The 26,171-nt window shown below is 39.9% G+C and overlaps 1 long non-coding RNA gene across 1 annotated transcript; it reads right to left on the bottom strand.

The window, feature by feature from the left end:
• Positions 1-1,448: 1,448 nt before the first annotated feature.
• Positions 1,449-25,853, bottom strand: LOC140350904 (uncharacterized). The gene is made up of 3 exons (XR_011925333.1): positions 25,780-25,853; positions 2,847-2,994; positions 1,449-1,570 (listed from the first exon to the last, which is right to left on the bottom strand). It is a non-coding gene; the product is annotated as an uncharacterized lncRNA (long non-coding RNA).
• Between the last annotated feature and the right edge of the window lie 318 nt (positions 25,854-26,171).

Here is a 26,171-nt window from a genome sequence, read left to right as displayed (position 1 = left end):
AATTGAAAATAGAAGATTACTACTGACCTATTCAGTACCACAATGTACAATGTGCAAGTACATTTTATAAATATTATATATAAGTGCAGAATTGTTTAAACAAACAATTCTGCACTTATATATAATAATATAATAATATATAATACCCCTTGACTGGAAAATTACCACTGCAAGTTTTTTTGACAATTCTCTTTTAAATATTCAATACATCTCTTCATACGTTTCTATTCCTCAAAGGTATGAAACCCATATTCTTGCATCCCATTCTGCAACAGTGCAGTCCTTATTCGCAGCGATAACAATGTACTTTGTGTTGGAATGCCATAGTTCATCTGAGTGAACAGCCTAATAGAGCACCTGCACACCACGGAGCTGTGTAGCCACGAGGCATGCTGCCCTCAGAGCAAAGGTACAACTCCAACAGACTTCTTCTTGAGTAGAGAAACTAGCTCTTAAAAGTGTGATTATGCAGTCCACCTACGCGTGAGTCAAACCAGTGAGTGTAGCAAGCACATGCATATTCTCTGATTTTCAAAGTTGTCTGTGAACTTAAGTGTCAGGAGATAGTTCTGAAAGAGTGCACTAGCTGGAAATTAGACACAAAACTTCGGAACATTTCTAAGCTTGTTTTGGTGTTGATACTGAGCCCAGGTATTTCAATGCCACTGCCTTGTTTTCATCACACATTAACTACATGTAACTTATCTAATTAGCGCCTATATGAAACGGAGCCCTCTCATGGATGACTTATGATTATACGCTGCTCGCTAATTTGACACTCTTTTGACATACTATTATGATCAATAAATTGGGCCTGTGTGATTTGCTTGCAGTGCCGTTTGAAGCCTTATATGACTTTAATAATCACTTCTCATCTTACTCATTATAATGTAGCACATTTGTGTAGGTTATTAACTGATGGTATATCTATTGTAGTGCTTGGAAACATACTGTACACTCAATATCTATTATTATTCAACTGAAGACATGGGACAACAAGTAGACACGTAATTGATATTTGCTTGCGTCTGTGCCGGGGTAACGCAGCTATAGCTTGTGTATCTTTTTCTCAAGTCGTTGTCGCCTTATGTAGAGGATTAAATACGTGAGTAATATAGAATAAAGTGATCTCCAAAGCAAAATATGTAAGAAAGAAACTATTATCAGACACATTCAAATGGAAAACATGTATTTGTTGAGTGTTTTTCCATGTCAATTCGATATATAATGAACATAATTAATTTGACACAAGGTAGAGAATAAATCAAGTATTTTGGATTGTGTAACTACACGTATCATACAGTTTAATTTGTTTAATTTCTATCTACAAACTTTTGATACAAACCCATCATGCTCCATCTCTCCCAATGTTTTTGTAAATTGTTCCTTTCAGTAGCACACGATGATATGAATCCACAGTATATTTATATGACGGCACACTTACCTCTACTCATCATTATCAGACTTCTACCTCTTAAGACCCTAAAGTTTCCATTGGCGGCACAGAACTGCACACTCCACTCTGATATTCTCCAGAGTTTCCTGGTCGAAGCCAAGCGTGAAGAAAAACCTGCAATATATAACACTTTGGTGATTTATGAGCGCTATATTTATCACGTTGATATAAACTATTCAACTATTACCAGCTTCCACATTACACCGGCAATTCATTGATGTCAGTGGACCACAACAATCCCAGCGCACTACATCTGCAAAGCCTAACAAAAATCACTTTACCATAAGACTTTCAATAGAGACTTCTCCCAGGATATAAAAAGCCAAGTGGGGGGACATTTCTCTCCTCATCCACATTCTTTAAGCGATGATGCTGCGATGTATCACGCATTGATCGAAGGCATTTGGGTCGGAGTGCCCGTGTTAAGGAGGGAGCGCTGAAGACTAATGGCCCAGTCCAGGGAGACAAATTGGGGCAGACGTACGGAAACACAGCCCCAGGAAATATGGCTCCTCTCACATCACCTTTATTGCTTTAATGCATTTTAGTGTTAAATGTGAAATTGAACCTCAAATTACCTGCAATCTATTTGTTTTCCCTTTTGGCTGTTTGGTTTGTTAGTTATTATAGTGCAAAGGGGATGGAGTGGAAATAATATCAGGAAAAGGGCTATATGCTGAAAGTACAATATTATTTTCAGTGAGTTCAGGTGGATTCTTTTCAGTTGTTGTTGCAAAGCTGGTTCCATTTTGATAATAATTTTAGATTTACTATTTTCTGTGGGACTGTTTTTTTAATTGACGTGATTATTTAATGTTTTTTTTTTTTTTTTAATATAATCCTACAGTGAGAATGTGTAAGGAGAGGACACCTTAAGCTTTATTTGTGTGTTTAGTATTAAGTTCAAACACACATAGATCATCTAAAACACCCAGAAATCTAACCCTTCATTGTTTTGTTTTGTTTTGTTCTGACTTTGTTTAAAATGTAAAAAATCTAAAATTAATATTTAATCAAACAAAAGTATATTCTTGTTATGACTGAATAAAAAGTAAACTGTCACATATATTTACTGGAGTTGTCTTGTTTTTGCAGAATTTCCACAAAACACATTAATTACTTGAATTACCGTCATAAATAGAAACAAGCTTCAGTCAAAAAACTAAAATCCCCCAAAAAGACAGCATATCAAACGTGCTCTACCTGATTTTTAAATGTAAAAAAATTAAATCTGTCTTGTCCCAGCTCAAATATAGCTCTTAAGGTGAAAATGAGACTGCAGCACATTGTGTCTACATCAATTAGAGTGTTTTATTCTGGGCAAAGCAGGAGCACTAGCTTAGATTTTGAAATTCCATGGTGGTTGAGTACACTTTTAGTCCTGGCTTACCTTAACATTGTGTCCACTTGTCAGCTGACCACACGTTCTGACAGTTGAAGATCTGCTGTAGTTGTCTTTCCCTGAGGCGACCCACAGATGTACAAGTCTCACACAGACAGTCCCTGACAGCAGGAAGGGTCGCCTCCATGGTTCAAACCTGAAAACACACAGCATTTAAGGTGAGTTTTGGGGTCAAGAAAAATACATGTACACAGCAAAAAGAATGGACTTTGTACAGAAAACAACTTATATTTTACACTTGGAGAAAAAGTAAGATTGGATGGTCTTATTGTTTTTTTTAAAGAAGGAGAAATACTATAATTTGATATTAATATTATGGATTATGAATTCCATTACAAAAGTGCTGCATGCTAATTGACTGATATAGAATCCTGTGTTTAGTTCGGAGTTTGAAACCATTGTAAGTTGTCTTGCCTTGTGAAAATGTGTACATTGATGGTAACAGAATCCAACCGTCTGGTGAATCATGATGAATGTTTTTCACTAAAGATCAAAGAGATCGTACCATGACACGTAACTTGTATAGTATGCCACGGTAATAGAAGAGTTAGGAGGCCTTATAATTTGAGTCCCTGAGTGGGAGTGAGCAAACATGCATCCTTCACCAGAGCACAGATGAGATTACATCCAAGATCTTTATGTGACATGTGCTTTTCAGAGTGGGTTTCACTCCTGTGTGACCCGAGGTGAAAGCGCTTTTGTTGTGACAGTCACCGGCTGAAGTGCTCCCCCTATAGACACAATGTATAAGTCAACTGTCAGCAGCACGCAGGAGAACACACAGATGTCTCTTATGTGCAACTCTGTAATGGTGACATAAGTTGGCTGAATACGAGCTTTAAATATTAAAAAGTGAAGCAGCACACATGACCCGCTAAAGCACACACGCCGCACGCTCCCCAAGTCAATCAAAAAATAAACAGATGAAATCGACTGAAAAAGATGGAAAAAGTGTCACGGGGATGATTCTCGGCACAAAGAAACAGGGGAAGACAAGTGAAGGGATCTTTTGAAACCATAGGTAAATAAGAGGAATCAGGCGTGGAACATCCAGGTAATAACTGATGTTATGACTTGGCATTTGCTCTGACATGCATTTGAGACAGGAACATTAAAAGATATCCACCATTTGACAGGTATCACAGTTCCCCCAGGCAAGAAGGATTCTCATTTTGATGAGTGTGTCAGTCACCGTGAAGCCTGTCGACAAGCTAGATTTCAAGCACTGACGTTCAGGAATAACTCTTGCCTCAAAAAAAATTACAAATGGAATATTTGAGCAGCTCAGAAAGGCGTGATAATGGCAACACACAAAAAAGTATTCAGCAGCAGAGAAATTTACTAACCCTTCCCCAAATAAGGGTCATAAATTGCTTTAAGTTGGCATCCTGTTTATGTGAGGCTGATCATATTTTTTCCATTTCAAACGCATTGGAGAGTTGTTCTGTTTGCCTCATTGAAATAACAATGTGGAAACTCAAAACCACAGGAGCTGGTGTAAACAGTTGCTGTGCATTTTGAAAATTCCCCAAATGGATCATTCATAATCAAGTGGCATAAATGAGTTGTGACTGAAACTGACAGGACTGCAGAGAGATGGAAGACAACACAGGGTTTAAATGCCATGCTCCACAGCCAGAATGAATAGTCAGTCTGTGCGCGTTTTTCAGGCCTCCACGTTCACTCTATGACACTTACTCTGATTTACAGCGTTCTCCAGAGAAATCAGTCACAAGGATATGGCTGCGTGTGCTTTAATGCTTGTTGTATACACCTGCTTGTCTTTAAAATGTTCTGCAGGAGTACGGCCGCGTGTCTGGATAGCCTGATTAATAATAAACTGCTCGCTGTAGTGTGCGTGGTGTATAAAGGCCCAGTGTCTGGACCATAGCTAATAGGCTTCATCTGATGCATTGTGTAAAAATAGAGTTTCTCTGAATGTTGATGGATGGTTTGTTCACATGGGAGTGCCATTATCGGATCTGAATGGCTCTGTTTGTGGCCAATGTTTGCTAATGTCTGTTCTTTATCTTTATATTATGTTAAATGACAAAACCGCAGGATATCATAATTATATGTCATTTATACTTTATTATTATGGACATTACCAACCAAAATCTATTATATACAAGCCATTTCATTGAATATTGTGTGCATCTGCTTTTGAATAAGAAACCGGACACGCAAACTATTATTAATAATGATTGTTCATACTGTGGTGCACCTGCTCTCACATGAAGTGTCAGTTGATAAGTGACAGCTGCTTTGCAGTACTACAGTACAATATTTCATAGAAGGAGAACATTTGTTCTGTGAATTTGGAGTTTAGATTCCAGTGTTTAGATGGCAGGAAATTATGTTTGCTCTGTGCTTTTGAATTGATTCTACGCACGTCCAAACAACAAATTAAATTCACAGTTCAAGTTTACGGACACACCACTCATAAGAAAACTTTAGTTTTGATTGTACAACACAAGAGTAGTCTTAACACTGTATGTTAACAAAACCATTGTATTCTCTTGTTTTGAAACGTAAACAATAGTGTCAGAAAACAGTGTTGCCAGATAAAAGATCATGTTTAGCCTTTATAGTGCTTGTGAAATAGCATTCAAAGCGCTTTACAACAAGAAACCTCTCACTCATTCAGTTGTATGGAGACAATGGGAGCCTGGCGGGTTAAGTGTCTTGCCCAAGGACACAATGACAATATTCACTCTCGGGAGCTGGGATCATACCACCAACCTGTGGAACGGCAATTCTGTACGTTTTATCTACTTTGAGTTCTTAATGTTAGAGGATCAATGATCTCCAGACACACTGAGATCACTCCTTTGTAGCATATAAAGAGAAAATCAGTCTGCATTCCAGGAGAAAATAGACTATGTGCAATAGTCTTGGATATGTTACTGTGTTACTTTGCCCCACACACACTTTTAACTAATGGTAGGGTTTAAAGGTTAGGTCACAATTTACTCCACTCACTCTGAGCATTATAGAAGCTGATCAATAAGACGAGAGGATGAGGAAACAGCAAAATGTAACTGTGTGATATAACTTTGATATACATTTTCAACCGCCCCATCATCAGAGTGGCCCTCAGAGGCAACTGTTGTTGTGATTTTGGGCCTTACAAAAATAAATTGATTTGATTTGATTTGAAATAAATGTTTGCTGAGCATTGTACCTCATATCTGTGATAAGAAGGCACGGTGGTAAAAAAGAGGCCCGGTGGCTTCCTAATGCAGTGAGCAGTGCTACGGTCCAAAACTACAGGGAGGCAGGTCGGTATTTTCCAGTCTCTGCTCAACCCAGCACAGCAGGAATCCGACAGGTTGAGTGCTTGCACGCTTTCACACTGAACCGATAGAACAATATCTCCTTGTTACGGTGAAAAGAACGAGAATCGGCGTGACAGCTCTGAACAAATATGAAGCTGATGTGGAAGTCAACCATGGGAGATGCAAAATGCTTTCCCTTTTTGAAACCTTGTGAACTTCAAAGCAGTAATGGCTAATTTGATCCATGAGCTGTGTGATAAGAGTCTCATGGTAAGAGCTGCATGTCTGTCACTGTTTCAGAGGGATGATCCTGTGGAGCCATTAGCACGCACACTACTCTGAGTCTGAACCAGGGAGACAAACGGCAAAGCGTGTGTAATTAGCCACAGTTGTCCCCAAACATCTATTTATTCAGTCATGTATGGTTTGTCAACTGAATGTTAGTAAGTGTGTGGAAATATAAAATACAGGCATTTTTAAGCGTTTGACGTGTTTTAATAGTCTTGTCCAAAAGCCCGTGCCTCATTTTCTTCCTCAAGTTCACTTTTTTACTTAATTTGACTGCGATGGAAATGAGCCTGAAGGCCGCTGCAAACTTTCTGCACACCCAAGCTTTAAAATGCAGGCTTTGTGAGCCCCTAATGATTTTTACCCTGTGTGAGACTTCTGGAAGTGCCCTGTTTTTGGAGTGAAAGCTGGCTTTTGGCCATAAAAAGTCCATGGTTTGAGTATCACATGGTTAGTGGTGCTTCCTACGGCTATATTTATGTACTGGTACTGTATCCCCTTTCATTGAAACCCTAACCAGTGGGTGATTTGTCTCCATAAGAGAGTGCCATTTACAAGCAGCCATGCTGGGGTGGGACCCCGACCAGAGGACTTGTTAATAGCACACATCCACTTCTCACCAGATGCTGTCCAGAACAAACCAACATATGCTGAGAGACGCGTCCAAACCAATTTGGGATGAATGCTCAATTGCAAGTTTGAAAGCCTTTTTTTAAACTCCTACTTACTTGTTTCTTTCTAACTCCTACTTACCTACTTTTCACTCTATCATCAAAGTATTACAACAATATTTTTGATGACTTATATTTTTATGCTCAGTTCCATTCTCAGTAATAAATTCTAAAATACAACATTTCACTTACCAGAGTTAAATGTATTATTACAACATAGCTTTGCCTGTATTAGATGAGATTAGAGATACTTTAATTACGGTAATGAGCATTATGTAATGAATACCAGGAGGAAACAATGTGTATGCAGTATTTTCATTTATCATATGTCATTACGGAACAAAATAAACTTCTTGATGGTTATATCAACTTTAGTCATTACGTTTGGCAGTCACCCGTACACTTTGGGCTATGTACGATGTAATGTATGTTTATAATTAGCAGAATATTACGTGACATCTGATAGTAATTTAGCTGTGATTTTGGTAGACACTCTGTTTAAAAGTATGTCAGTTTGTCAACAGTCGTTTGATGGATTGTTAGAGTTACAGAGGCTTTTTGTCATCACCCGTATGAAGCACTTCCACCAGATGATGCTCCATTATCTAGGACAAAGCCTGATAGCCAGCATCTCTCAGGACTGACCCGGGCCTCTGTAGACGCACCACTTTCTCCCACTTGGATCAATTTGGAAACTCTTCTCTGATGTAATTGCCTTCCATTTCATAAAAATAAAAAAATAAAAAAAAAGATTTATTGAAAATCAGATCTCACATTATGGGCCCTGATGACAGCCCAAGAAAAATGCTAAATTTACTGTCTGCTTTTACAGCCGGATTTCAGAAATAATTGTTGCGGGACATGGCGGTGAGTTAGCAGTTATAAACCTGTCCTCCATATAAATTACCTAATCAGGAGATCCCAGTGGTTATATAAATTGAGCCACTCATTCGTCTTCAATGGCCTGTGTGTGCATATAAAACCAGAACGACCATCATATACTTTGCAAGAAAAGGGGGTTAGACTGCGCTGTTTACCGAGTTAGGGGGAAATGGATGGCTTTTTGCATGCTCAGTCAACTGTGAAATGTCCATTTAATCATCCCCAGAAGCCCCCCTGGTTTATTTGTGCTGCAGTACAGATTTACATTTCCAAACATCCCCCATATTAATCATTACTTCATCATACCCTCCAACTGACAAGGAACATAAACCACCTCAGTGTACTGCCTCGTCCGCTAATGTGTGGATATTCCTGAAAGTGTAGTTTGCACGAAGCAAAACTCATACTGTCCAGCAAAAATGTCAGAATTTAAAAGTATAATAGTGCTTTTTTTCGGCGATAGTTTTTCAAATCAAACTTTTCAGCCCAAAAAAGTCAAGTGGTAGGAACTATTGAAAAGAAATTGGTGTTATTTTACAAACAACAGAATCCAGACATCTGACAAGGTTATTCGTTTTGACAGAGTTTTCCATCTCTAACTTGTGGATAAAAAATCCTTGGCTTTATAGTCGCAGGCGCAAAATGTTGAGGTCATATGTTCTGTGCAGTAAAGAAGGCAACGTACCAGTACGTCCACACTACAGACATTGGGGGTGATTTACTTCTCAGTGGATTGCAGCGAGAGTACCTTGGCAGAGGCACTCTACCTGCTGCTGTAATGAAATTCAGGATGTTTCGCCATCAACAATGAATCTTTCATAAAAGAGTGAAGTATGAGTTTATCACCCCGGATGAGAAGCATGTTACATTTGCCACTTTAAACAAGATGAATGGGTCACTCAGCCATTTACATTCTCATACATTTTTATGACTCTGCCATGAAGTGAATTTGATCTATTGGTAAGAAAATAAATGATGGGCATAAAGCGCTGGCAGTTGTGACTTTAAACAATCCTTCATTGGGTGCCAGTCTTTTATTTTTACATGACACATTGTCTGTCTCCTCAGCCTCACCTAGCTGAAGTCGTTGTTCAACATAGTGCGGCAATAGCAAAAAGTGCCTCTGTAGCTGATCTTTACATGTCGCAAAAATATTATGTCCCCATCTAAAATGTTGCACTTTACTCTTGATAGCTTACATTTACCTGTCACTCATGTGCATGTTGGAAGATGACCAATAGGAGAGACACACACTGAATCACTGGTGGCAATATAATAGAAATAATATCAAGTCTACCACACCTAATTCAATTCATATAGTCAAAAATATAGAATATTTAAACATTTCACCTCAACCTTGCAGGCAGCAAAATAAGTTGGCCACTATTCAACATGCAATTGCAAAAAGTGCCTTGTAGCTGACAAGAATCTTTACATTGCACACAAAGAATTTCTCTTAACTGGCGTTTTCTGTGTTGCACGCATATGTCACTCGTGATGGGAAACAGGTTGACCTCCAAAGCACACAAAGAGATGTTTTGTTCAACCTGGTGGATGGAGAGCTCCAGCCAACCATAGTCTTTTGCCATGCAGTAGCATGAAAAGCAGCTGAAAGCCCTACTTTGCAGATGCCAGCTGCCTTCAAGGTTTTTTTCTTTTTCTAAGATTGATGCTTGGAAGTGTACATTTGTCCATGGAATTTCAGAATCACAGAAACAGAAGTTGGGTTGAGGAAATCTCTGCTGTCATTGAGTGATGGAGGACAGTGAATGGAGCTGTCTGAGGCGTTTGAATGATGGAACAAGACAGCCTGGTCTGGTTCTTTGTCCATATCTTTCGCCCTATTGTTCTCACTCATTTATGCCGACCAGTTATTTTTCATAGGTAGCTGAAATTTGTCCACCAGAAACATGTAGCGGAATAATCCATCTGCACTGTAACCCAGATGAACCTTTATTAGTATGGATAGCAGATTAAAAATGTTGCTGTCACAGGAGCATAGATGGATCCTTGTGGAGACCTTACAACCTCTGTGTGTTATAATTTGAAAACAGCCACGGCCATTTAGTCATCAGCCAGCGTGGGCGTCGCAGCACGGACAGAATGATGTATCATCTGGTCTGGCCAAATGACCATTTTATTCCTCACCTCCACTTTCATCGGCCCACTGTTCACCATAGCAACTTCAGATGCAGTCAGTCAAGCTAACTAGTGGCTGCTAGTAAAACTCTGACATCATTGTCCAGTGTTGACAGATTTGTTGCCTTTGTACAGAACACAATAGTGCAATCCCATTTTCCCCCACAAACTATTCAACATACCGGTAATTCAATATTTAGAGCTTTATAGGAGTTATTCAGCTATAAGGTAATCATTAATTACCCTATAGTGGGACTGAATTGATTCAAATTGAATATGATTGTGTTTGTCATTAGCCAGTGGTTAATGTCTATAGGAAATTTAATGGAAATTTTGGAATAATGTGGTAAACACTTTATTCAAAACACATGGGAAGGGAGCAGCAAACACAACAGATGCCCTCAGTGTGGGTATCTCCAACAAGGCCTGTAATTTGCTGCATAATAGTCGACGCCAGTGCCGCTAGAGGCAGCTATGAGGGAGACTGTAGAGGAACCGAGGGAGAGCGCTCCATCATGGCAAAGGGTGCTACTGTCGACTGCAGTGGTCCAGGACAAAGCTGAGAGCTCCCAGACGCCCTGTATGATTAATGACTTATGGCCGCGCTGTGTGGAAGCCTGGTAATTAGCTACAGGCTGATTAAAGACAAGTAAACTTCTGCTGATAACCCGATTCTGTTTCTCCCCAGCGCTGACACTGGCATGTGGAAGCTCTTACTGCCAGGGTTGCAAGAAACAGACTGTTGAGTATGATGAATGTAGTCTCCAACAGGCGTATACAGGCTCTAATTTAAAACTGTTTAGCGTGTGACATATTGGCATTGTGCTCTCTCTGTCTCCCTCTGTTCATGTTCGCGGTCTGCAGTGCTGTCCAAGTTTCAGGGGGCTGTTGTTTTGAGTCGGTGCCTGGCATATTCATGAATAAAGTTCTGTGCTAGGTCGCCCCCTCCCTTTTACTCCTCTGACTGATTCCCTCTTCGTAGATTTTCGTCTAAAGATTTGCATTTTGTGTATTAGCGAACAACTAGATTCAAGGCTTGCCAAGACTATTCATCAACTACAACTTTTATAGTCCCGACTGTCTGTTTGAAGGACAGGAGAGCTGAAGCCAGGGCAGACAGTATTACTGGATTTACCTTATGAGACAACATGCAGAGCAGCATTTGCTTTAAACCAATAGAAAAGTCTTCAAGTTCTCCAGCCAAGAATCCATTCTTGTTCCAAAGTCTTGTCTGCGTTTCAAGTGGTGGGGATTTTCCAGAGGGAGGAAAGTATAATGGATGGTTACAATAATAAAGCTGATGTAAGTTGTTCTATTGTTGTTAGACAAAGAAAATTTGTGCTTTGTAACCTAACCAATGAGGAGTTGTCTCAGAAAAGTTTTTAAGATGTGAGGGTTTGGGGATTTTGGCGACCCCTAGTGGCAAAACAATAAAATTCAATTTTCCATCATGCAGTACTTGTATGTCTACTATTATACAGGATTTATAGGGTTTAAAACTATTTTATATATGATGATACGCAAAATAAGGACATTTTCTTTCTCCGTAATAAGTAGTATACAGAGAAAAAAAGTTTAAACCTAACCTCACAATAACAATGTTTCTTTTTTTTGCATCATAAAGCATATTCCTTCTCCAAATACCCATAATTCCAAGATGTCCACTCTTTACTCCCACTGCTGGTTGTGTAAAATGATTAAAAAACACAATGAAAGAGAATGTTAGAGGGGACGTGTATTGGGGCTCTGGGAATAGCAGCAGCTCTGCAGCGAGCATGTTGCTCAAACTAATTGTGAAACCTAATTTGTCTGAGCGAGTGAGAGATGGGCTGAAATAAACCATGGGCTGCCTGTGTGTGAAGTAAGGTAAGGACAGTGCCATGGGGCACTGTATGTGGTGAGATGAAATGCCTGGCCACCCACTCCTGGCCTTTTATCACCCGCCTCATAATTAGGTTGGTTAACATAGTGCCGTGTATGCAGTCATATTGACTGGGAGCTTAATCACATTATTATCGAGTTCCTGTCCCTGCACGCCCCAGGTGACACTTATAAGTCCAGAGTTATGGCCATAACCTATGGGAGGAAATTAGCTGTGGACACAAGTTTGTTCTTGCTTTCCACTCGGAGAGTAAAAATATTTAGCAGGCTGGGCGGTCCACACTGCTGTGGGGAATGAACAGAAAAGCACAATGTTCACATAAAGCAACCAGTCACACACATGAAAAATGTAGGAAGAGCAGAACGAGGTGCCATGTGTGTTACTTTGGCTAGCAGTCCATTAGGCCTGATAGACATTTCACTTACCAAAGTCAAATATAACAGTCTAACATTCATTAATATGAGGAAGGGTCTGGGGAATCAAACCCACCATCTGGTTAAGACGACAGTATAATCTACAACTCATGATTAGGTCTAAGGAGTGGAATTTCACTTTAATCTTTTTCAGGGCTTGAAATTTCCATCTGCACGGCACAGCACATCATTTTTCTTCAAGACAAATGTGCTGTTTTTCATGTTCCAAAATTAGATCAGAAGAAAACGATTAATCATGTCATGGCCAGGGAAAGGAAACAAAGATCTGATTTTCCTCTCTTCCCTCACCCTCTGTACCTCCCTCCCCACTCCTAACCTCTCTCCCCCATCCACACTGTAGGAACTCCTCCTCCTCCCGCCTCCCTCTACCACCATTCTCTCCCTTCGCTACAACCTTGCAGCGGACAATACTCCTGAGCAAGAACTTCCTCCTTGCCAGCATATGAAAAGTGTTGTTTCATGCTACACTAACTTCAAAAGACAGGATACGTTAGCTTGCTTGATGATTAATATAGGATGACGCGGCATCTTCAATTAGCATAGCCCTCCTTTCGCCACCCCCCTCCCTACGGCGGTCAACAACAGATGGTAGCCTGTTTGTATGTGACACCACAACCAAATCTAAAGCAAAGAGAGAGCAAGTCACCGGGACTGCAAATTAGTGAGGCCACACAACTGTCAGGTGCTGGCCTCCTCTGACAGTTGTAGCCCATTACGGGAACATTGATGTTTTCACAGTGTGACAAAAAGGATTCCTTTTTTCCCCTCCTTACAGAGGACCTGTCTGTCAGCCAGCTCTCAAGTCATAACAAATCACTGGCACTCAGCTGAGGCGGAGCATTGGGAGCGTCAGGGGAAGATAAATGACCTGCAGGCCTTTGAAGTGCTTTGGCAGTTCAGATGGCTCGGCGGCGCTGACAGAGAAATATACACAACAGCGTAACCAATAATGAGAACATTAAACATTCCTGCCTCCTGACAGGCTGACAGGAAAGCCCAGCCTGGCATCAATCATCTTCTGAGGCATAACCTTGACAATTAGTCTCCTCTCTGCCTCCAGCTCTCACCCCTTGCTCTCTAGACTCCAATACCCAGACTGCACTAGCTGGCAGGCTGGGGGCATGGCGGGTCCAGGATGACAGCAGGAGGCAGACAGGAATCAGTGGACCAGCTCACATATGTACAGTATGTGACATGAGATGTGGACCCAAACGTCTTGTGACAGGGCGACTGTGTCAGGACACAGCAGGATTTATGGGGTCACTTAAGGAGGATGGAAGACTCACGCCATGTGTTTGTGTGTGTGTGCTTTTTCACCTAAGTTATAAAATGTAATTGCAGCTAGCATTTTACCATTAGCATTTTTTAGCATTTTTAGCATTAGCATTACTAATTAAATACACTATGCTTCTGCTTTGCCTTAGCACTGTTCTTTTTTTACACTTTTTCTAATAAGCTAACATTGGTAAAACTATTATACCTTGAGATTGCATAGATGTTTCTATTATAGTCTAGAGTTTTACTGTACTTCGCTTATTTTCAACAAAAGTAAATGTTTCGTTTAGTTATTACTGAAGTCCACTTTATCTCTACCATCAGCTGCAATTAAATGTTAAACAATGTTTTATGCACTTCAGCACTGACATGCGTCCCAACATTCTTGTCTCTCAATAGGCTCTAACCCAAGCGTTGCTAAGTCCCTCGGCAACACCAGGATGAAGTACAGTATTTCACTTATGTTTCCTCCATTAACCATCAGCATGTAAATCAACACAGACAGCCTCACCTCCGAAATGTTTATAGTCTCCCGTTCCCAGCACTTGTGCAAAGCTCTGGCCGGACATTTTGTTGCTGCACTAGAGAAGAGATGATTTATGTGGAATGAAGACATTTCCCCTTTGACTAGCACATTCACGCAAAAGGTATGTCAAGGATGTGAGCTGCACTGTACAGGCAACCTTTCAAGAGAGTATTTTTTACCCGCTTATTGGAAGAGCAATAAATATCTGGGCGACAGGGCCTTCTCACAGTTACAAAGCTTACCTGCTGCAACCGAGCTGGATAATTAGCAGGCCCTGAAGATGATGTACGACTTTCATTACCCTTTGGGACGGGGCAAACTAAATGAGGACACAGCTAATTGCCGTGCAAAGCAGTCTGCCATGATAGGGGAAAATCGCCTCTCTCGCTCTCATTCCTCCTCTGTGTCCTTTGCTCTGGTGAAAAAGGAAAGGCGTTTGCGGTTGTAGGGCTGTGATCTCCCTCTCCTGCCGACTTCCAGGCTGGGAAAAGTTCACGGGCTGTCCATAAATCAAGAGCTGCTTACAGACTAAACCCTGAGTCATCGACATGCAAAAAGCCCACTGACAGATTCCGACACTGGACTCAATACTCTTGGTACTGGGGTGGATGATATTGGGTACGTAATGTGAAGTACAAGTTTGCATTATGACTTTAAATTATTTCCGAAATAATGTTTTTCTTCCTCCACAATTGAACTTAGCAGTGCACAACATTTTATTTTATATATATTTTTTTAGAATAAAGCTGCATTTTTTTAAATTTACTTTTTTAGAATATTTTTTAATTATTATCAAAGGGCACTTAAAAATGTCTATTTATTTTAAAACTTCTGAGACAGTTAATAAAGGCGTTGGCATAAAGGTATACAATATTTACTAACATTACTCTACTTTAAATTTGAAAAAGATCTAAGAAGCTCAATGTTCAATGCTCAATGTTGTTCAATGAAAAATCATAGAAAACAATCCATAAATCCATAAAAAAAAACTGGATCTCGCCTGACGTCACTGCATCAGGGTCCTCTGGGGCTCAGGGTTTAAGCTATGGGTCAAAATATATAATATATAAACATTATATAAAATATAAATAAAAATAAGAATATAATATTATTATATTCTTATTTTTTGTAAAATCCTACTTCTCTGAAAAACATTAAAAGTGCATCAGTTGAACTTAATTTCCTTTACAATTGTAAAAAAAAACACACGAAAAAACAATTATAATTAAAAAAAACTAAACATTAGGGCGGGACAGTTGCATTATTATCAAAGTAGACATATTAGGTAATCTATGTTTTAGTGAACGTGCTGCAGTGTGACAGGAGACAGCATACAATATCTAACTTACATCTTATCTAAGTTACACCCAAATGTATGTGATGCTTGTGAACACCCTTGTTTAGCTTGAATTTTTATTATTATTATTTGTTGGTATTTTTTGTTACAAAGGCACGTCACACCACAGGGAAAAAAGGCATTGCACCTTCAAACAACAAGTAACTATTGACTCACTGACTCTGATAATAGTGATCAGATCCTAAAATGCTTTGTAAGTATTGTAAATTCATAGTCAAATTGTTTGGTAGATTACTGTAAACTTCTCATCTTTTCATCAGATGCTTAAATATATATATATATATATATATATATATATATATATATATATATATATATATATATATATATATATATATATATCAAGCTCGTCTCTGTATTCTGCAGTTTGTCCCTGCTCTATCTTTCGGTCTGCCCGGCACATATTGAACTTCTTAGAGAGTCATCGAGGCGTGCCGAATCCAAAACAAAAAGCCGGTTATAATCATAAGATGTGCGAGTTGTGCCAAGCGATCTGGGGGTGTACAGTGAGTGGAGGGGATAGCAGGACAAACTATAAGTGGGCCCAAAGTGCTTCCAGAGGAGGCCCCCTCAAGAGTTCCAGAGGTGGGAGCTAATGTCTAAAATGGTGGGGTTAAGTATGCTGGCACTCTCCCGCTGCCAACTCCAGCCAGAGCCTTGTTTATTATGTGGAAGGAACAGTCTGCTGGGGATGAGAGGGATTGGAGGTGGCACAGAGTGGAACTGATTACAACACTGGTGATGGGACCCTGGCCCTGTTCAGCCACGTTGCCAGGAAACATTTTGTCATTGGATTTGCTACAAAGACTATCATCTTTTTTTCTTTTCATTTAAAGTTGTTGGTGGTCACTAGAAGTGCTAGAAATCTCCGTAAAATGAGAAAATGATAATTAGTTAGAAATTCAAAGGCGTATAAAGGAGAATAATACACTTAATACTATCCAATGTTGGCTTACTGAAAATGCAGGAGCAAAACTAGATAACCCTGCAATTTAGTAAAATACTTGAGTCCAGCTAAACCCGAGCTTTAAAATATTAGCAACACACAGAATTTGTTAACATTTAGTAATTAGATGTATTTACTTTTTGATGTGGTACGCCACCTGATTGATAATGCATGGAAAAAGAAAGTTAAAAGTTAAAATGTTATACTATTGAAATACTTATACTTTATATAATAAAAACATAAATGGGAAAGTAAATATGGTTTTGTTTCAGTAAAAAGTTACAAACTGGAGCTTACATTTTAGTATGTTTCTACTGCCTTACTGCAATCTTGAATCATCAATCCAGGCACGTTAACATACATTAACATAAACACACAACACATCAATAACGATGCTTTGCACAAAATTTCACACATGTTTTTTGTCAACGTCAAATAATGATAACATGACAAAATATTGAATCTGATAGTTCTATTGTGAGCCTATACTCCATGCACTTTACCCGCAGTCATCCTAATTAAAATCATCTCTATTCTAATGGAGAACATGTGCGCACTAACCAGTCTCTGCCCTTTTCTTTGCCAACGCCACAGACCTATAAAACACAGCGGATCCAGTAGCTTTATTACCAAACGATTGTGTCAGCCATGATCTTAATTTACTTTAGCCCAAGCTATGATCTTGAGCTATTCATTTCCCTCTTAGTGCAGCGAATGAGCTCTTTTTGAAACAATTCTACCTCAAACTAATCAGGAGATTGGTTCTTAGGTCGGTTAGCTGAGCGTTGCTAACCTCAGAATGACACAGAAAAGGCTTTGGAGCTGTCAGTGGTTCTTTTGTTTGCTTCCGTGAGTCGCAAAGATCTAAGACATAACAAGTTAGCAGCTAGCTTTGGTCGTTCTTCAAAACGGCACGGGCATATGAGGACGTGGATACTAGCAATACAACTATTATTGGGCACTTTACCGAAAATAAGTGCTAATTGTACATAGGGGCATTTGTGTTTTTCACCTCAACTTTAACTTTTTCTATTGATTGCAAGCTTCAAATCCCATTCCTGTTCGCTTTGTTAGAACTCATTGGCTCCACTGTTGCCTTTATCCTGACAATAGATGAACTCGGCGTGTTAGTTTAATTCCTCCTTGTCCCGACTGGAAGCGCAGCATGAAGGCGAGCGGGTTTCGCCCATGTCTCTTTGTTTATCTCAAGGTGAGAATTGTTTTTGTTCTCACAATTCTCACAACACCCCCTCCTCTGCGGCCCACAGCTCTGGGGGGCGAGAGTATGAAGCAGAGAGCTATACAGTCTCTGATTTCCTTGACTTTTTCATTGGTGTTTATTTTTGTGAGTTTTTATTCGTATACTCATGAACATTAATGCCCAACAAGTGCCTATATACACAATATATTGTGGTACACTGCCAGTTTAGACACAAAGTAAAGGTTTCTTCAAAATGATCTCTACATGTTTGCAATAATTACTTCATACGTGACAAGCAAGTTCAAGAACACAGGTACTTACTGTACACTTTTATGAATATATCCTCTACTACTATCTACCTACCTTAAGCTTTAGGTCAAGGTATTCACAGTGGAACAACAATGGAAGCTAAACATACAGTACATATAACTGAAAATAACCTTAGCGTTTCAAATTTTAGAGTGGAGTAATTACAGTACAGTGCAATATGTGTTTTTGAGTAATTGAAGTAAAATGCACAACTATCATCAATATTTTTGGTCAGGCTCAGAAGGATAGAGGGACATGTTGTCAAACCTTTTAAATTCCTGTCCATGTCTCTGGAACCAAACACAACAGAAACGTAAAATGTAAATCAAATTAAGATCAAATCCTGTAAATTGTGTTTGAGTGTTCATCCAATTGTAACACTTACTCAGTGTCATTAGAAAAGTCCTTTCATTAATATGAGAACATTATTAGTTGAATTGGGTGGTCGTAAAAGTCAAGAGATTATTTTTACTGTATATTGAGACTTTTTAAATATCAACATAGTGGTAAGCTACTATTGTAGCCATAGCTGCCCTGGGGCAGACTGACAGAAGCGAGGCGGCCAATCGGTCCGTCCAACCAGCACCAGCAATTCACGCACGCACGCACGCACGCACGGCACACACACACACACACACACGAACATGATGACATTCCCTTTAGCGCCCCACTGTGGCACCTATTATTTCTTGATTATGTCACAGTCCAAATGTCTTTTTGTACATGTTTTAGTTTGTATAGTCCAGATAATGATTACAGTTATACAAATATGCGTATGACTAGTCATGATTAGTCGATTCATCGTTGCAGCACAATACTCAGGACAGAAGCGCAGACCCGAAGAACACAAATCTGCTATTTATTTTTCGTGATCAATCTTATGTTTTTGTCTGACAACATAACCTTCTTCTCTAAATACTAAGTATTAATGATAAATACTACTTATTATCTTATAGTCGGTTTGAATAACTATATAATTGAGAAAAGAACATTTTCAAAATAAGTCAGAAGCTTTTTTGTTCAGGTTATACAATCATAAAAGTGTGCTCTATTTGTAAACAGTAGCAGCTTCCAAGCCTCAAACAGCTGAATAATATTCAGACACTTTTATAAAAGATGACAATTCATAACTAGCTCAAATACGTACCACATGTTTCATCGCTGCTACTCTTCGTTCTCAGACATGTAACTCGAAAGCTTTAAAGAGTTTAGCGGTAGAAACATAACAGCTCTCATACAAATCCACTCGGGCTTCTAATGCACAGCTGCTGTTCCTGATCAGCTGTTAATACAGAGCAGTTTTAGGACTCAAGCCAAAGTGTCCAAAGTTGGAAGTCTCTTCTTCAACATTTTCATTACAGAGTGTTTTCTGACTTTTAAATTTTACATTTCATTTCAGCGTTGCAGGCAATGAGGAAATAACAAGAACAAATGAATTACAACTCAGGTGCGGTTCCGAGCCCAGCCAAGGCGGTTATGTAATCAGCTGACAAATGAAACTGTATCCGCATAACGTCCAACTTTTCCTTTGTTTATATTTTTCATAAACTCGAGCCCGGCTGCTGAAAAACAGAACGGGTGGACTTTTGAATGAAACCTGACAAGCCTCAATAAATCACGCTAAATCACCAATCGATAACAAATGCATTCTAAATTATGAATAATGGCCCGGCGCTCATAAACCAACATAAGCACAACTCAGCAGGCTATTCATTTTGCGCTGGCGTGCAAAATAAACAGACACATTTCTTTCACGGCGCTAATAAATTTCCCCCTGAAAAAAACAACAACTCAAAGAACAGTCCATCTGCTTCCAATAATTTTTAATTTCCTTTTCTGTCCTGTCCCCATTAGGTATTCCGCAGAGATATTTTGGAAATTCTTTCATTTACCTCTTTCCATATGCATCCAATTACCGTTACTCCTAGCAACGGGCCGGTGCATGGGCTCTCTGGAGTACGCTGCAAAATATCCCCACCTGTACCTTAAGCAAACTTTACGCCTCTTTTATTATCTGTTAGAACTTGGGAGTCATTGGGGCTGTGTTCTGATGGAGTTTTTTCTTTTTTTCCTGGCGTACGTTTTGATGTCTTCTGGCTCAAACCGCAAACACCTGCACCCCGGTCGCTCTCCGCAGCCTGATCTATTAGCTGGCTAAATGGCCCAGCAGATGTTCACAGGGCCAGCAGGGGAATCGGAGCCTCTGCTATGTCCGCTACAGCAGCCGGGAACAAGCTGAGCACGGGACCGAGACACATTTAGTTAATATACAGCTAATTTATCAGTAAATCATGTTTAGGTAAATAAATCCTCCGGGTGTCGTTAGGGTAAATGCGATGAAAATGACCCTGTATTTCACAAGGGACATATCAGAGTATCTCTAAAGATTTCAAAAGGGAATTTCAGATGTTTTTCAGGCAAATTGGTTCTGTGACATTAAAACAGGTGCCAGGTTTTCATGAGAAAAGGTAGATTTTAGATTAGAGTGTGATTATAACAGAGACAATTTTCCTTATTGATTACAATTGCAATATGACAACATTAAAAATCCAGAAATGTTCAAACGGATTAACGTCCTTAGTTTTGCTCCACCACAACAACATTTTGCTCATACATAACTGACGTTTCACCTGTCTCCATCTTAAACCGGGAATAGTTTGTAGTTTGGTGAGTCCTTCTAAACTATGAGCCAAAACTTGAAAAGAAGAAACCGTACTCAGGCAAATCTGTTTTGCTGCTCAAAAGATGTAAGCGAATGTCAGCCAAATGATACTTGTTTTTTCTGCATAAATAATGTCAGAAGCGCCATAAATTAAGCTTGCAGTGGTCCTTTGGTGTAAGTAAAGCTGTCCAGCGAGGCCTCAGAGGTGTGAACTGCTGCTGGGCCGTGTCAGTCGCATGGTGATCTCGTGTTCGCACAGTCCTTTCTCTCACACTTTGCCCTCATCTTCAACTTGCCCTTAGGTCACCATGGCTCTAAATAGGACCCTGCTATGTCTTTTTTACACCGCTGCTTTTGTGACAGGCCGTGCAACAGGACGCGGCAGCTAATGAATGCCCCGAGACCACGAGAAGTGTCTTTAATAAAACCTGGCTTTGAAAAGTCCACCCTAGTGTAGTGTAGAAGTGGGAGACGTTCAAATACGACAAAAGATTATTGGGTATATTGTCTGTAAGAAGAAAATGGCTTATTTCATTGACCAATCGCATTTGAACGATGCTTATTCTCAATCAAGATATTTAAAAGCACCTTTGAGCATGTTTATGATGGATCGCAACATTATAATTTCATTGTTATCAAGAGAATAGTGAAAAAAAGTTCACGATATGTTTCAGTCAGTGTTGCCCACCCTAATATAAAGGACGTAATCCCTTTTAGCAAAACCTCCACTCACATTGATAGGCACACGGCTTGATTGATAAGTTGATTTGGCAATTGCTGAGCGTGTCGATTTGGAATGTTTCCTGGGCTGGAACACATGGTTTGATTTACAGAGCGGTTCAAGAGGACAAGCCTGACAAGCCGAGGTAAGGATTGAATGACATTTTTGGTAAGAGAGCAATAATTTATGTTTCCCCATGCCAACTATTAATACCCAGCTGGCCTCAGCACTGCGCCACTTATGTAGGTCTTAAAGGCCATAGAGGACATGTTGTCAGTGGCGTTTTATAAATCTTGCCCACAGGAATGCAGCACTAAACAGAAGACTGGAAAAAGAGCTGTGAGTGATGCGTGTATGTGCGCAATGTGCGTGTGCAGCGGTCGTCACTCTAATCTATGGCCCCCAACTTTATGACTGGGACTCCATGGTGGCACTCTCAACTCTCGTTACAGCGGATCACAAATTTCAATGTAACTTCAGCAGCAAAACTAGGCTCGGGAGATGATATCAGGACAAGACTGAGTTATCACTGCAGTAAATCATGGGATTGAAGTGAAAGGGAGAGAAGAATAAGAAGTCCAAAGCTTGTGGTTGGAGCGAAAACATTCACCTAAGGCTACTTCATCCCGAAACCAAAAGTACACCAAGTTCTAAAAGTAAAAGTGTCATATCATCTTTGATTTTTAATTAATTGGCCTCTTAATTTTTTATAAGGCCAGCTATATACATCTAAGGAGAGGGGAGGAGGGAGAGCTGTGATAGCGGTGCAGCAGTAAAGGAGTCTTTGCTCTTTAGAGAATTTACTGGGCCTATCAAGGGATGAGGAGGAGACATTAAAGGGTAGCTGCCTGTCCCTGGACCTGACAGGTTGATGGCCGTGTGAAACTCAAGAAAGGCCAAGCTGGTTTGTTTTCAAGCTGTTTGGAAAGTGAACCAACATGCTGCCGTCACACTGGAGCTGCTAATTCACCGCTGACTTTAATCACTCATCTTAATATTAGTCCTATCACTGAGGACTAATGGACCACTCACTAAGTTCATACTTCATGAGTGATACTGTGCATTGTGTCCTATCTGTAATGCTAAGAAATGGATCACAATTAGGACTTTGATGAGTCATGAATCAGTTGAATTTTTTATTGATAACAGGCTTTAAAATGGGTAGGTTCAAATAAAAAGGGTGCAATGTGATATAAGTATTGTTGTATAATCATAAATGTATAATTTATTAAACTTTGTCAAAAGGTTTTGTAAAACCTTTAAGTGTTGTAGAAAAAGATTCACAATGGAACACTCCTGGACGAATGAGGGATTACACCAGATTGTTAGTGCAGTTATAGTTCCCTGACAGCTAAAATGAGTAAGGTTGATTGAAGGCCCTTTTTAGTGACTCTTCAATACAAACAGATTGTTGTTGGCAATTGTTTCTGAATAATTATGCATGTCTGCTTCACTACAACACAAACAGGGGAGTTACAGTATTTGAAACCACAAATATGGCTTGCTCATTGACACCAAGACTCTTTTTAATTTACTGTCTATCCATAATACCACGATTTCAATTCAGCGCATGGAAGTTATCCTTTCTTTGGACTGCCTTCGGGTAAAACACAAATGTTGATTGTTAATAAAGCCACACAGCTTGGATGAAGTTTACAACGAGACTGATTGAGTGAGATATTTTCTAGAAGCTGCTACTGACGTGTGAGCAACTTTTATGTGGTGGCTGTTGGAAATTTGGCGAGGCTGTTTTTCCTTGTGAACTTCAAAGAAACAGTTGGCTTCTAGTAAATCTTCTCTATCTAAACTCTGATGTAGACAACAGCCCCATCTTTCCGTTTTGCTGTTAACTGCTAAATGAGTGCGCTCATCCTGGGCTTGGGGTGCTAATCCGGGGTCCGAGCATTCCTGCCTAGTTCACAGGACACTTGTCAGCTCCTCCGGGGAACAGATGCTTCCCTGTCAGAGCCATTTCAAGGCAACAGGATGGATGTTCGCAGGGGCAGGGCAAAGACTGCGTCCATCTTCCGTGTTAACTTACAGTGGAAAATGCAAAACACATCTCATGCCCCCCCCGTGTCCATCAGCGAGCTAGTTAATGTGACTGTTGGAGAGCTTTAAGATGGTGGAATCTCACATCGATGGAGGGATCAGGAATTTGGAGAGGCACGACTTGTGTTGTGTTTTGCCCGCGTTGCCTTGGAGATTGTTATTCACACTTCCATGAGGTCTTAACTGGGTGATATATTCATCGGCAGTCAAGTTTATTAAAAGTCAAGTGCTACATTTAACTTTTACGGGCAGGCACTTAAAGAGTGCGGGTTTCGCCAAATACAAGTTTCAGGCTTACGAAACTGGAGACCAAGTCCGAACGCCACATCCTTCCTTTTGGGGAGTTTATGTGGATGTTTATAGGCATTCCATTACCGCGCTTGGGCAAGTTCAACACATTGGTCTGTTATCTAAGGTATCAGTCAAAATAGCACTTGGTAAACACCAGTTGACATGGGCCTTGAGAGACAGCCGAGGCACGGTCATCCCAACGCAGCTCTTGTTTCAGGGCCGCATGGTTAAGGCTGCCAACCTGACAAGCCCACCTGCCCTTGTGGCCCTAGCCAGCTGGCCCGTACAGTGATTAACGGCTAGCGTAAACTTGCTCAGCAGGCTCTCAGACACATTTGTGCATTCAGTCACACGTAGAAGTGTTACATGACGCTAAAAGCTATTAGAGAGCGGGGCCCTGAGACCCAAGCAGGAATGACATCCATAAATGTTTAGTGGGACTGGCCTGCAAAGCTTTTCAGACCAAAAAAGGGGTGTCAATAGAAGAACAGTTCTAGAGATCAACCTGGCAGATTTATACACTACAGTATAATGGAGATTACTGCAAACCTGGTTCTCATATCTGCCGTGAGCTTTAAACCTCCTGCTTCCTCCATAAAAGAGAAAATGACATCATAAAGAGTAAACTGGGCTTGATATCAGACTCTGCACTTGGCTCTGATCCCTATAGGAGCTTTTTCATACCTTTGATTTTCATTTTCCAAGGGCAGCGCATTTATAATGTTGTAGTGCAGTGTAGAAAGTGTTCTCTCTGTGGGAAAGTCCTTGCCTAGAAAGTCTCACAATAAGACAGCACGGAGAAATATTATACATTTTAAATCAAACCAGGTAGAGTAGGTAGGAACTAAATAAATAATGCTTGTTTTTTTCTTCAAACATATCCATGCAGAATTTGTGGTCTCCAGATGAAAACTGGACAGTTCTATCAGGAACACTCCACTTTGCAAAGAGAATGTGTTGGAACAATAAAAATATCATTGCTAATGGCAAAAAAAATGGCAAAAATCAACGTTCATTCCTCATTTTGTATAATTCTGTTGCATATATGGATATTGTATTTAATGGAAAGGAAGAAGAATTCTCAAATCTTAATATTGCTAAACTGACTTTTATGTCAACATTTATCTTGAGTTGGTAAGTGGTTAAGCATTCTATTATGTGAGCAGCCATTGATCTACTGTACATATAAAGTGCTTCCCTTTTCAATGCTCCAGCTGTTGGCTGCTGGCATTTTGTTTAGACATATTTCATCACAAACACGGCTTTTTAAAGTCTACTAAACAAGTCATAACAAAACATAAAATATGATCTTTAAGGTTGTAGTTTGCACACTGTCACTTAAACACCATTAATTTTCCATGTTCCAACTCAAAATGCTTGCATGTGGCCATCCTAGACCTGAATGTGAACTGGATGATTCTTATTGATTGGGTATGTAATACATCTTTATCCCATAATTTCTCAGCTAACAATGTGCTAGCACCAGGACCAGTAATGCACAGAGCCATGCCTCCCAACAGCAATAAAATGAAATGCTTCGGGGGATTTTCAAAGGCACATTATCACCGCCTGTTAATTTTAGAGTGTAATTCAGGATAAAGCAGAATAGGAAGCAGGTCATTTTTTAAGAGAGCCATTTGTTCGTTATGTAGATATTGATAAGAAACCTGGCGGTGCAGTGGATAGTTAGTATTCTGGATAGGGCTCTGGGAGAAATAGGCTGTTTTTTTTATCCCTCCCAAGAAACACCGCAGGCCATACCATTCCTCCAGCTCCAATTAATTTCTACACCCCATTCGTATTATTCTTCGATGTAAGTGCAACGTTTTCTAATTGCATTCATCACCAAAAGCCTCTCTTAAGTTCCCTCAGTATATTTATTATCACACTAACTGGGCCTAAATTATTAAACCTTAATGATGTGGGCTCTGAAAATATGTTGTCCTTTATTTTCCCCACAGAGAATCAATGTTATACATTAGCAGTATAAATTAAGTAATACTTTACCTAGGCATGTTGCCGCCTTCAATATCCCCCCTCACTGAAATGTATTCTCACAGTCCGGTGGCTCGGGGCTGCCTCTGGGGAGCAGATGATATAGTTCATTCTAATGAAAGAGCTTGCTGCTGCTAATGGTTTAAATGATACATTTGTGCAAGAGCAGCAGCGAAAATACATATGAGAGATCTGGTGAAAACAAGATAATTCACACTCCCATGGGGTTATGATGTCATTGCTTGCCCGCTTTCCTGGGAGGCCCTGGATTTAAAGGATGGCTGCATATTCTGGGGTGATATATGTAGGTCAGTAATAGAAATGGGCAATATAAGCTAAAGTCCATCACACTTAAAGGTTAATTACAATAGCTACTGTAGTCTTACCTCTTTATGATGAAATTG

The sequence above is a fragment of the Eucyclogobius newberryi genome, unplaced genomic scaffold (assembly GCF_026437365.1).
Source record: "Eucyclogobius newberryi isolate DKJ021-1_F unplaced genomic scaffold, fEucNew1.0.hap1 SCAF_8, whole genome shotgun sequence".
NCBI lineage: Eukaryota > Metazoa > Chordata > Actinopteri > Gobiiformes > Gobiidae > Eucyclogobius > Eucyclogobius newberryi.
This window is presented reverse-complemented; position numbering and strand designations above follow the sequence as displayed.